Raw genomic sequence first — 11653 nt, 5'->3', positions numbered from 1 at the left:
TGCATGCGAGCCACCAATTTGACGAGCCGCGCAATGAGTAACACTGGGCTAGACTGTCAATACACAGCATTCTGACACCTGTTGAACTTGGCGGATTGCGCACCTACGAGCAAATTTGACCAGAAAACTAACAATTCTCCTTCTGTAGGCTAGGCCTATTCTTAAAATTAATAAATAACGATAAATGTTGGTGCTGTTTCAGAAAATGGTTAGGCTAGATAGTCTAATCCCAAACTACCTCCACTACATCCAACAATAATATAATTTATTTACCTTTAGAGTGTTATTACAAAACTCCTTCAACCTTCTGTCTTCATGGCTAGGCTACTGACCAATCCTGGCTCAGGGATTAGTTTCTCTATCTCGTGCACGCCTAATGCTGCACCAGGCATTCTGATATTGTGCCCATTTTAGTGGGGTTTTATTCTAAGTTAAATGAATTAAATTAAGTTTCTTTGTAAACTAAATGATTGACATGTATAGAGGTTAAAATGTTACAGCTTACCTGCACGTTGATCACTCTTGACGGGGTTGACTATCCAAAAACGAGTCGTATAATTTCCTGTTCATGTTTTGTTGTTCAAAATTGTTTTATATCAGAATGTCCTCCTTTCTTTTAACGTTTGTCTGTCTTGTTTGTTTCTTTCAGCTGCACTCCAAAAACAGCTGCCAGGGAGCACAATAATGATTTATGAAGGCACGGTGAAGAAGTGGTTAAAGTCACCCATGTTAAAGGACAATTCCGGCGCAAAATGAACCCGGGGGTTAATAACATATTTGTACGAGTTCGACCGTTCGCTGGGATTTATTTTCATGCTAGTCGAATGTGACCAGTTTTATTGCAAACCGCTAATTAGCTTTTAACGCTAGCCTTCGGGGCACACGTACAGTAGAAAGAAATCGCTATTTCTATACCACTAAAAAGGCTCAAAATAGCACCACACTTAAACAGTAGCATAATGAGGGTCTCTACATGTAAACCGAAGCATTGAGAACTTTGTAAGTGTACAGGCAGTTTATTAAAAAGAAACACATTACCGTTCACGTCTGGTTGTTCACATATACAGGCAGGCGATGTGAACTAAAATCATGTAATTTGCTCAATATAGGCCTATCAGAAATAAGCTCCGATGTAACATAACTTGTATAGTGTACTTACTTAGTGGATGTCCATCTGGTCTCTCTGGTATGGATCGCCGCCTCCAATTTCTTTTCGGGACATGGAAAAAAGTTTCAACTACAGCCCTGTTTATCAATGAGGGGGAATCTTCAGACTCTACAAAACACTGCGTCTCTTGGGGGTCAAGACGCAACAGGTCCCACTCCATGCAACACAGGCACTCCTCTTCGGTGGCTATAGCTTCACAATGTCTGCAGGTAGCCTACAGTTTCTAGAAGTGCGAGGCTGTGTGCAGCATTGACTACAGGTAGCTCTCTCTCTCTCATAGCCCTTTCACGGAGCTCCGCAGCTCTTCGTTGGTAGGCTATATTCCGACGTCCAATAAGGGTTCATCCTCGATGTCTTCAAATTCGTTCAAATAGCCTGTCATCTCTTATGTCTCCTGTTGCGTTCAGTGCTTCTCTTTTGCACAGTCCTTTCTTTCAGCAACAACGTTTCACATGAGATTCACTTCACATCCCAGAGTTTCGTTTTCCCAAGGCGCCTGCCTGTATGTGAACCAGACGTGAACGGTAATGTGTTTCTTTTTAATAAACTGCCTGTACACTTACAAAGTTCTCAATGCTTCGGTTTACATGTAGAGACCCTCATTATGCTACTGTGTAAGTGTGGTGCTATTTTGAGCCTTGTTAGTGGTATAGAAATAGCGATTTCTTTCTACTGTACGTGTGCCCCGAAGGCTAGCGTTAAACAATTAGCGGTTTGCAATAAAATTGGTCACATTCGACTAGCATGAAAATAAATCCCAGCGAACGGTCGAACTCGTACAAATGTGTTATTAACCCCCAGGTTCATTTTGCGCCGGAATTGTCCTTTAACTGGCTGCGTTGGTGACGTTTAACGAGTGATGACGTTTCTTTGACAGATGTGGCCGCTTGCAGATTTGTCACTTTCTGATGGAAACTGGAGACGAACAAATACAAATATGCATGACATATTTTAATGTCAAAATTGTCTACATGCTACATGCACTGGATCATGAATATGCCACCAAAAAAATAAATACAAATAGCCTAATAACAATTCGTGGGTATCGAACCTGCTTCCTAAATGAAACCACTTACATGATAACCATTCATCTATGTACTTGCGCCACGAACCAACAGATAAGTCATTGTGAAATTTAATTGACTTAGTCTATACAATTTGAAGAAGTCAGCTGGCGATTGTAGCAAGTTAACACGGCTGATGGTACATGTTGTCTTGCTACAGCAGTTGCCCAAGCAGGTCTTCAAAGTATCATGGTTAAGTTTTTACTGACTGCTGGTCAGGCTCTCTGTGGCCACCTAGTATCTGTAGCCTAAATTGAGGAAGCGTTGCTTATCTAAAAATAAATAAATAATAATAAAAAAAAACGTGTAATGGGGAGGATTGAACCCATGTCGACTGCGTAAAAAAGCAACATATACTAGGCATTAACCTGTTGCGCCACAGGAGAAGCACAAATGTATGAATTGGTAGGCTAAATAAAATATCAATAAAATATCAAACCCGTATACATGTCAGCAACATTAACGTTAATAGCCTATATGCCTAAGAATTTTGATTCTCCCTGTGCGCAAATTCTGTGTAAAATATGGACACGTTATAGACTTCTCCTGCCCATTGCAGTGTGGGTTTCAATGCCTATGTTTCTTAAATTCTTAAAAAAATAGGCTGGACAAAAGGATACACAATTAGGCAACACATTTTTATTTGATTTATTTGCTGATTTATTTGCTCTAGACACTTCAGGTAGGGGCGGCCATAGCCTAACCTCAGTGAAACGTTTGTAAAACTTAACCATGATACTTAACCATGAAGGCTTACTAAATGGCTTGGGCAACGGTAGCATGATAACATGGTAGCCAGATAACATGAACAGCTATGTTAACTTTTACAATTATCATAACGTTACAAACGTTACAATTACAACTTACAATTATCATAACGTTAGCTGACTTCTTTTAATCATACAATTGAAGTCCATTTCTGTGCGTGCTGTCAGCTGGCTCGTGGCGCAAGTTGATAGACGTCTGATTTACAAGCAAACAGGTCAATTTATTCGTGGTCCCACGTGAAGTTAATTTATGCTATTTAGGTGTTTGTTTTTTGGGTGGCATATTCATGGCCCAGCATGTAGTACTACAAACATTTTTGACTTTTAAACATGTCATGCATATTTGTGTGCGTCTCTAGTATATCAGAAAGTGACAAATCTGCAAGCGGCCACATCTGTCAAAGACTCGTCATCAATCATGAAACGTCATCAACGCAGCCAGTTAACACGGAAGCCAACGTTACACTGGCTTCAACGTTGATTCAACGCGGTTTGGTTGAAGCGGCGGAGGTTGATTCAACGTGGATTCAACGCCCCTTTGCTATATGCATCGTTGATCTTGACGTTGTCTAAAGGAGAAACTACTGGGTCATCTGAGGTAAAAACAAGTCTTTTTATGTTATTATTACTTGTTATCCATGTTATTACTTCAAAATCGTTTTTAAAAGTTATTTTTTCTGGTAATTACACCTTGTATGCATGGCCGTAACATAATGCGTGTGTGTGTTCACTTCAACCTTGACGCGTAGTCGCGATAAAGTTCACTCCCGTGCTTCATGACTGCCAACTTTATGTGAAGTAGGCCTACACCTAATCGGTATTTTATTGTCAAATAAACCTTTCATTCCTTCGTAATATGTATAGCACAATTTACAGTTGTTTGTAGCCAAGTTGCTTAGCTTACTTAGATAGAAACATCTGACATAAATGACAACGTTAATGTTACGTTACCGACGTGAAGACTGTGTTGATCACTGATGGTGTAACGTAAGGATTTTATTCATTGACTGCTGTTTTCATTAATACATGACTGAAGATTTGTTATAAATGTGTCTTGGTATTGTTTAGCTTTTAGGCTGTAAGGTTGGCTGCTACGATTATGAGGTTTTTGGGTGGCTAACTATGATGGGAGCTCATACACCCAAGCCTACTCGTCGACACATTATTTTCTAAGGGGGTGTTTTGTCTTTACGCAACTGCAGTAGCCTATGCACGGTGTGTATGTGTATGCATACGCTGTTAGATGTTTTCTGTCATATCTCCTGACTCATGTTAATGAATCAATTTTTGAAGCTGGTATGCTATGTATGGTTTAGCCAAGGCAATAACACTTACTGTAGTGAGCTCTGAGACTAATGTTACCTCTCCAAGCAATATTGGAGTCCTCCAGTGACAATAATAGCCTACTTTTAGTGAAAAGAGTCATGGTTGGTGGTGATTAAGATTATGTGGAAGTAATGTAAAATAAAACTAAACAACAGTGGCGGACCGTCAGGGCCTTCAAAGCCTTCTCTGAAGGCCTAACTATTTTCAAACGAATGAAAAATAATAGTGTCTTTAATAACATTGTACTTTAGCATTTATTATTTGCTTCTGCTTCTCCTTCCCCGATCGTTCTCGACTACTGATATCCCACCGCTGTCCGATATATGATTTGATTGGCAGATTGTGTGAACAAATAGTGAGGGGGTGCGATACATTTTTATCCAATCGCACGTCTTCTCTTGTTAAGTCCCGCATCAGGCCTTCACAAGGAATCACTGCGTTTTCGGTACCTAAGCAACTATTAGAAATCATATGTTTGGATTCGGCTTGATTGATGGCTACATCTGACTGATTAGCCAATCAAATCGACCTGTTATGGTGAGGTAGGCAGGTCTGACTGCAGCTGGGCCTGCAATGTTATACCCGGAACCGTTCATCACGAATTTTGACGTGATGAACTTCGTGAGCAACTTCTGTCAGTCAGACAGACAAACATTCACTGGAAAAGTACATGTCACACTGACATGACTATGGTTATAGTTATGAACAGTAAATTGACCGTTTTTGTTTAAAAAGTATATATTGATACGCCTTCATTAGGCTAATGTAACGTTACAGTGTCAGTTGGACTACATGTTAGCAAGATGCACATAACGTCAGCTAGCTCTGCACGTAGCTGGTAACCTATGCAGGAATTGGTAAGTTTTGTTTCATGTTTATTTGATAACATAGACTTGTAGTACAGTAGTACTATAGATGCTTGTTATCTGGCCCTTTTCTATATAAAAACTGTTTTTGTGCTGCTTGCAGACTGCAGTGTCTGCTTGGTTACTCTACTGTATGCTAGCTTGAGGAGTTGGTGGCTTTGGTGAAGATGTCTGGATCGGCATCTATGTGAAAACTGTCATTTGTCTTTGGTTCCCTGCCCTGCTAGTTTAGTCTGACTTTTTATCTCTCTGAGTTTTGTGGAAATTATTAGTGAAATCAGACCAGGCTATCAGACATTCTAAAATAGCCAACAAGCATTAGCAGCATTAGGGCAATACACATAGATATACAATACATCTGGTGACTTTTATGTTTAATAGCATGGTGGTGTGATGTGACATTTTTTTTTATAATTTCTGTTGAGACATTTTCTCATAGTGTAGGCCTACCGCGAAATAGCCTACGCTTGGCAAACACTGTAGGATAGCCTACTGTAGTTTCACGTGAGTAATCAGAGCAGCGTACCTAGAACAGTTGCACTGTAACGTTAACGTTATAGCTACAACTAAATAGGAGAGCCACAGTCTGAAGCAAGTTTGCTGATGTCAGATTAAACTAGGCTACTAAATGGTTTGGACACATCATTGTAGACCGGTGGCAGTGCTATATGTGCGTGCGAGTCATGAACATAAATTAGGCAACCGATAGCCTAAATATTTCAAAGTAGTCTGCACAAACCCATACTTGAGTACACTTGGTGTTCACTTTCAAATAACAACCTATTCACTATCAGACCTGTGATTTTTTGTTATTTTAGATGGAGGGAGAGAAGTACGTGCAACTGGGGTGAAAGCAGCCGACTGCTGATGGCAAATATGACCCCAAGGACCACAATGGCATGGACATGGGACATGGATGGGTAGCTTCTGGATGAAGAAGAAGACAATGATGTGCTACAGGAGGAGATAATCTCCCATCATCCTCAGCTGGGTAAGCATGTTTGTGTGTGTGTGTGCGTCCATGTGGACGCAAGCACATTTCTGGTTGTGATAAGAGTGTTGCTTATAACAATAATGAGAGGGATTATAGTGATAATAGTTTGGCTAGATTTGTAATTCAATTTCTATATTTCTTATCTGACAATTTCTTTATTTTGAGTTTGGTCAAGTCCCATGTCGGGTAGAAAGCATACACTTTGCCTATCCTTCCAACACAGACAGAGACACCAACTCCAATAGCATTTACACCCCATCGTCTGCTAGGCTTAGATGGAGACACACGCATGCACACACACACACACACACACACACACAACCACACAACCACACAACCATGCCACAGCTGAGACAATGCACACACCACGGATCTGGTGTGAATGTGGCGTTAGTGTATCACCTTATGTGTAGGGCAAATGATATCGATAATAATATATTGTATCGAATTATATGCTGTATGGTTGTTAAATGTATTGAATTTCTTCTAACGTTTTAATTGTTTATATATACAGCGGGGAAAATAAGTATTGAACGCGTCAACATTTTTTTCAGTAAGTATACTTCCAGTGAGGCTATTTGCATGAAATTTTCACCGGACATTAGTATTAACTTAGGTAATCCACACATATATAAAAACCCAAACATTAATGTCTAAAAGTAGTGTTATTAGTAAAAAAGTGGAATGACACAGGGAAAAAGTATTGAACACGCTAAGAAAAAGCAGTACACAAAGGCGAGGAATGACAAGGAACAAACTGAAATCTATAAGTAGTTAGAGAAATTATCCCTCCTGTCTGTGAAATTGATATAAGCTGGGTTAGTACATACTTGTGGGCTATAAAAAGGTTTTTTGTTACCAAGGTGTCACACAAGAAACATTTCATGATGGGTAAAGGCAAAGAGCTCCCAAGACCTTTGCAACCTTATTGTTCCAAAACATATCAATTGAACTGGTTACAGATGCACTTCAAAACTTCAGAATCATCCAGCAAGCAGTATTGGAGCCATTATCTGCAAGTGGAAGAAACATCACTGCATCATCAACTGGCCATGCACAGAATCTCCTTGCAAGATTTCTGACCAGGAAGTCAGAAGGATAGTCAGAAGAGCCAAGGACCACTCTGAGAAAGCTCCAGAAAGATTTGGAGGCAGCAGGTACAATTGTTACAGAGAAAATCATAGGTAATGCTCTCCACCGCCATGGCCTCTATGCACGCTCATCCCGCATGACTCTATTGCTGAAGAATAATATGTCAAAGCTTGTTGAAAGTTTGCTACACAACATTTGAACAATCCTATGAAATACTGAGAGAATGTATTCTGGTCAGGCAAGAGCAAAATTGAACTTTTCAGATGTCTTACTACACACCATATTTGGAGGAGAAATGGCACTATGCATCACCCTAAAAATACCATACCAACAGTGAGGTTTGGAGGTGGTGGCATCATGGTGTGGGCTGTTTTGCATCTCATGGTACTAAGAGATTTCATACAGTTGAAGGAATGATGAATGGAGTCATTTTGTTCTGGGAGAATCTTTACATCCACCAGGATGATGAGGATGAGACATGGCTAGACCTTCCAGCAGGACAATGATCCAAACCATTCAGCAAAGGAAGCTCTCAATTGGTTTCAGAGAAAGGAAATCAAGGCCCTGACTTCAATTCAATTGAACAGTTTTGGAAGTTAACTAAAGATCAGGATTCACAAGAGGGACCCCTGAAATCTTCAATATTAAAGGACTATCTGTTTAAAAGAATGGGCCAAACTCACACCAGAATACTGTGACTGATTAATTTCGTCATACAGGAAATGCATTGAAGCTGTCATTACGAATAAAGGCTTTTCCACAAAGTATTTAAGAAATTTCAGCAGGCGTGTTCAATACTTTTTTCCTGTGTCATTCCACTTTATTACACATAACTCTACCTATGGACATTAATGTTTGGAATTTTTTTTATATGAGTGGATTATCTGAGTTAATACTAATGTCTGGTGAAAATGTCATGCAAATAGCCTCATTGGAAGTATACTTATTGAAAAAAATGTTGACGTGTCCAATACTTATTTTCCCCGCTGTATGTGTGTGAATGTTAGTATGAATTGATGTTTTGTTCACCATGTAAGATTTGTTGATCTTTGTTGTACTGTTATCTTGTCATTCTTGTAGTTCTAATAGTTACTGCATGTTTGTAAACATATGTTTATGTTATTTACCTGAAGTTGTTGTTCCTGGTTATTTAATCACATTGTTTAAGACTTTTCTAAATAAAATTATTTATTTCCCCTTTCGTAAACCTAACACATGTGACAGTGTCTCTATATTCTTGTTTTCATAGTAGAATGAAGCACACGGAGAAGCAGTTACAATCAGCTAGTCTGTCTTTCAGCCTTTATCTGTCCTCCCTACAATTGATTTAGCCTCTTCAGAGTACAGTAAGACATCCCATATTGAGCTTGTTTTGATGGTAAAACATCTTATTTTTTTACATGACCATTATATCTGTATTTTTAGGTCAGATGCCAAACCAGGAAATGAAAACATTCTACTCTTTAAAAATTCGACTTGTTACTGTTATGAGTAAATTAATCATAACTTCTGAACCAAAGGTGATACATTGATTCTGTTTTTTTCACTGAGGAGAAGACAACACTGGCTATCCTTTGCACACTATATCTACAACAGACATTAGGTGAAAAGAAAGATTCATCTTGACAAATTGATATTTTCACGTTTTTTGATGTTGAATTTTGAAGGTTTTGTTTAAAAACAATGTGTGGTACACTCAAATTTATTAACTATGATGTGTACCATTTTAAAGGGCTAGTTTTCCTGATTACAATGGTGGGTATATCTTATCTCTGTCATGTAGCATGGCCACACAATAAGCCTTTTTGTCTCACAAGGGCATCAAGTATGAAAAAACGGAATGTTTCGTGCCGTCTGCAAAGGTCTAATAAATTTATCATAACTTTTGAACAAAAGGTGACACATTGATTCTTGTGAAAATTGTGAATCTCCCATACACTCTATGTTTTTCTCTATCTACAATAGAAATTGGGAGAAAAATTAGATTAATCTTGACAAACTGATATTTTCGTGTTTTTTGGGGTTGAATTTTAAAGATATTTTTAAAAAATTATGTATGTTCTCCTCAAACTTATTAATTATATTTTATACCATTTGAAAGGGCTATTTCTCCTGATTACAGTGGTGGGTATATTGTATCTCTGTCATGTAGCATAATCATACAATAAGCCTTTTTGTGCCATAAGGCCATCGAGTATGAAAAAATGGAATGTTTGGCACAGTCTGCAAAGGGTTAAGTTTTAAAATTAATTATGGTGCAGCCTCTGAAGAATTATTCTTGCAAGTAGCACATTTTAATGTGCGTTGTTTGATTGTCATTACGCGATCACATTAATTTTGAGAACACTGACAGTATAGTGTTTACATTTCCAGGTAATTTGCGTCCCACCTGTCATATGCGCCTTTTACTGGGTTGATGCCACCTAAAAGGCACACCTTAATTATAATTTCTGGCTACACCCTTAAAGTAGGCCTAGCCTAAGTTTTTTTTTTTTAATTAGCCTAGTCACATGCTGTAGCCTAGTTTTACTGGTCCCCTTGCTATTTTATAGTTGTATCAGGTAGCTTAGTTGACTTTACATTCTCCTATGTGGGCCTAACACATTCAGCCATTTGGAACAGAAGAACACACCAGAAAAGGCCTGTTTAGTAGGCTAAGCAGGATTTGATGGCCGCATCACACTTATAAAATGCAATTCAATGCGTAAGTAATCCAAGTATTCAGAATACGCTATACTCAGATTGAGTTACGTAACGGAATATGTTACAAATGACATTGGCATGGCATGGCATGGCATGTATTCTGTATTTTGTAACGGAATACGTTTTGTAGTATCCTTCCCAACACTGTAACTTCTTTATGTGTTCCCTAAAGACAGCACAAAAACACAATCATGCGGGAATCCATATTTGTTTCCCAATCTGATCTCATACTGCCTTAATGCCGGCCATGTACACTTTAAAAATCCCTACCTCCAAAAAAAGTGTGTTCATGAGATCAGCTCGGAAAACAATACAGGAAACACATAAATATTTGTGTTAATTTAATGATAAATTAGCTTGCCTATTTGTCAAGTCCGGTTCCTCAGGCCACAAGAGTTCCGCACGAGTCTCCAAGCATAAATCCACCTGACTTTGCGCTCAAGTCATTTTTCTCCTATCGGAGGTCCGAATTTCCGATGTGGCATGAAGGCGGCATCATGAACACCCTTTTTTTCTTTAAGAAGTCAGGATTTTTCGAGTTTACGGTCGTGATGAAGGCGGCATTACTCACATTACAAATAGGCAAGGTAACTTATAACTAAATTAAAACTATATACGCGGAGAGGAAATGGCACAAATCCAAACTAACTGATGACCTCAAAAACTACCAGACACTCCTGACCTCCTTCTCAGCCAGCATCACTGCTGCTAAGACGGCTTTCTACAATAACAAAATCAACAGTGCTACAGACACTCGAAAGCTTTTTTCAACCTTCAAATCGCTACTCAACCCTCAGATGCCTCCTCCTCCATCCAGCCTCACTGCAGATACCCTCGCCTCATTTTTTACAAACAAAGTGGCGGCAATCAGCAGTCAATTCTCTACATGCCCACTCAACGCATCTGACTCAGATACCGCACTCCTACAACCTCTAGGGACTGCTAGATCATCTTTTTCAGCATTCACGCCTCTCTCCGAGAATGAAGTATCTAGACTCCTGACATGCAGCCGTCCTACCACATGCTCGCTGGACCCTATACCTACGAGCCTACTTCAGTCCATCAGCCCGACCATCGCACCAGCTATCACACACGTGATCAATGCCTCGCTAACCTCCGGCACATTTCCAACAGCGTTCAAAATGGCCCGGGTAACACCATTACTTAAGAAAGCTTCTCTCAACCCTGCTCAAGTCGAGAACTACCGCCCTGTCTCACTCCTGCCTTTCCTATCCAAAGGCATTGAACGAGCAGTCTCCAAACAGGTCTCTGACTTCCTTTCACAGAACAACCTTCTGGATCCAAATCAGTCTGGGTTCAAAAGCGGCCACTGTACCGAAACGGCTCTGCTGTCTGTAACAGAAGCCTTAAAAGAAGCCAGGGCGACCGCTCGGTCATCAGTACTCATTCTGCTTGACTTATCGGCTGCCTTTGACACGGTTAATCACCGCATCCTTCTCTCTATACTCGCTAACATGGGAATCTCCGGTTCTGCTCTCTCCTGGTTTGAATCCTACCTCACAGGACGCTCGTTTAACGTATCATGGCTTGGTCAGCTATCTGCACCTCACCATCTCACCACAGGGGTCCCCCAGGGCTCAGTACTGGGCCCCCTTCTCTTTGCTATCTACACCACCTCCTTGGGACAGATTATCCGTTCGCATGGCTTCTCA

The 11653-nt window shown here is 39.8% G+C and overlaps 1 long non-coding RNA gene across 1 annotated transcript; it reads left to right on the top strand.

The window, feature by feature from the left end:
• Positions 1 to 3508: 3508 nt before the first annotated feature.
• LOC143136770 (uncharacterized) lies at positions 3509 to 8417 on the top strand. Its single transcript, XR_012989443.1, has 3 exons — positions 3509 to 3597; positions 6010 to 6182; positions 7148 to 8417. It is a non-coding gene; the product is annotated as an uncharacterized LOC143136770 (long non-coding RNA).
• The last annotated feature ends 3236 nt before the right edge of the window (positions 8418 to 11653 follow it).

This window comes from Alosa pseudoharengus, unplaced genomic scaffold (assembly GCF_046254945.1).
Source record: "Alosa pseudoharengus isolate Yale_2024_CS ecotype anadromous, Long Island Sound unplaced genomic scaffold, YU_APseudo_1.1 YU_APseudo_1.1_scf_20, whole genome shotgun sequence".
NCBI classification, from domain to species: domain Eukaryota; kingdom Metazoa; phylum Chordata; class Actinopteri; order Clupeiformes; family Clupeidae; genus Alosa; species Alosa pseudoharengus.
This window is presented reverse-complemented; position numbering and strand designations above follow the sequence as displayed.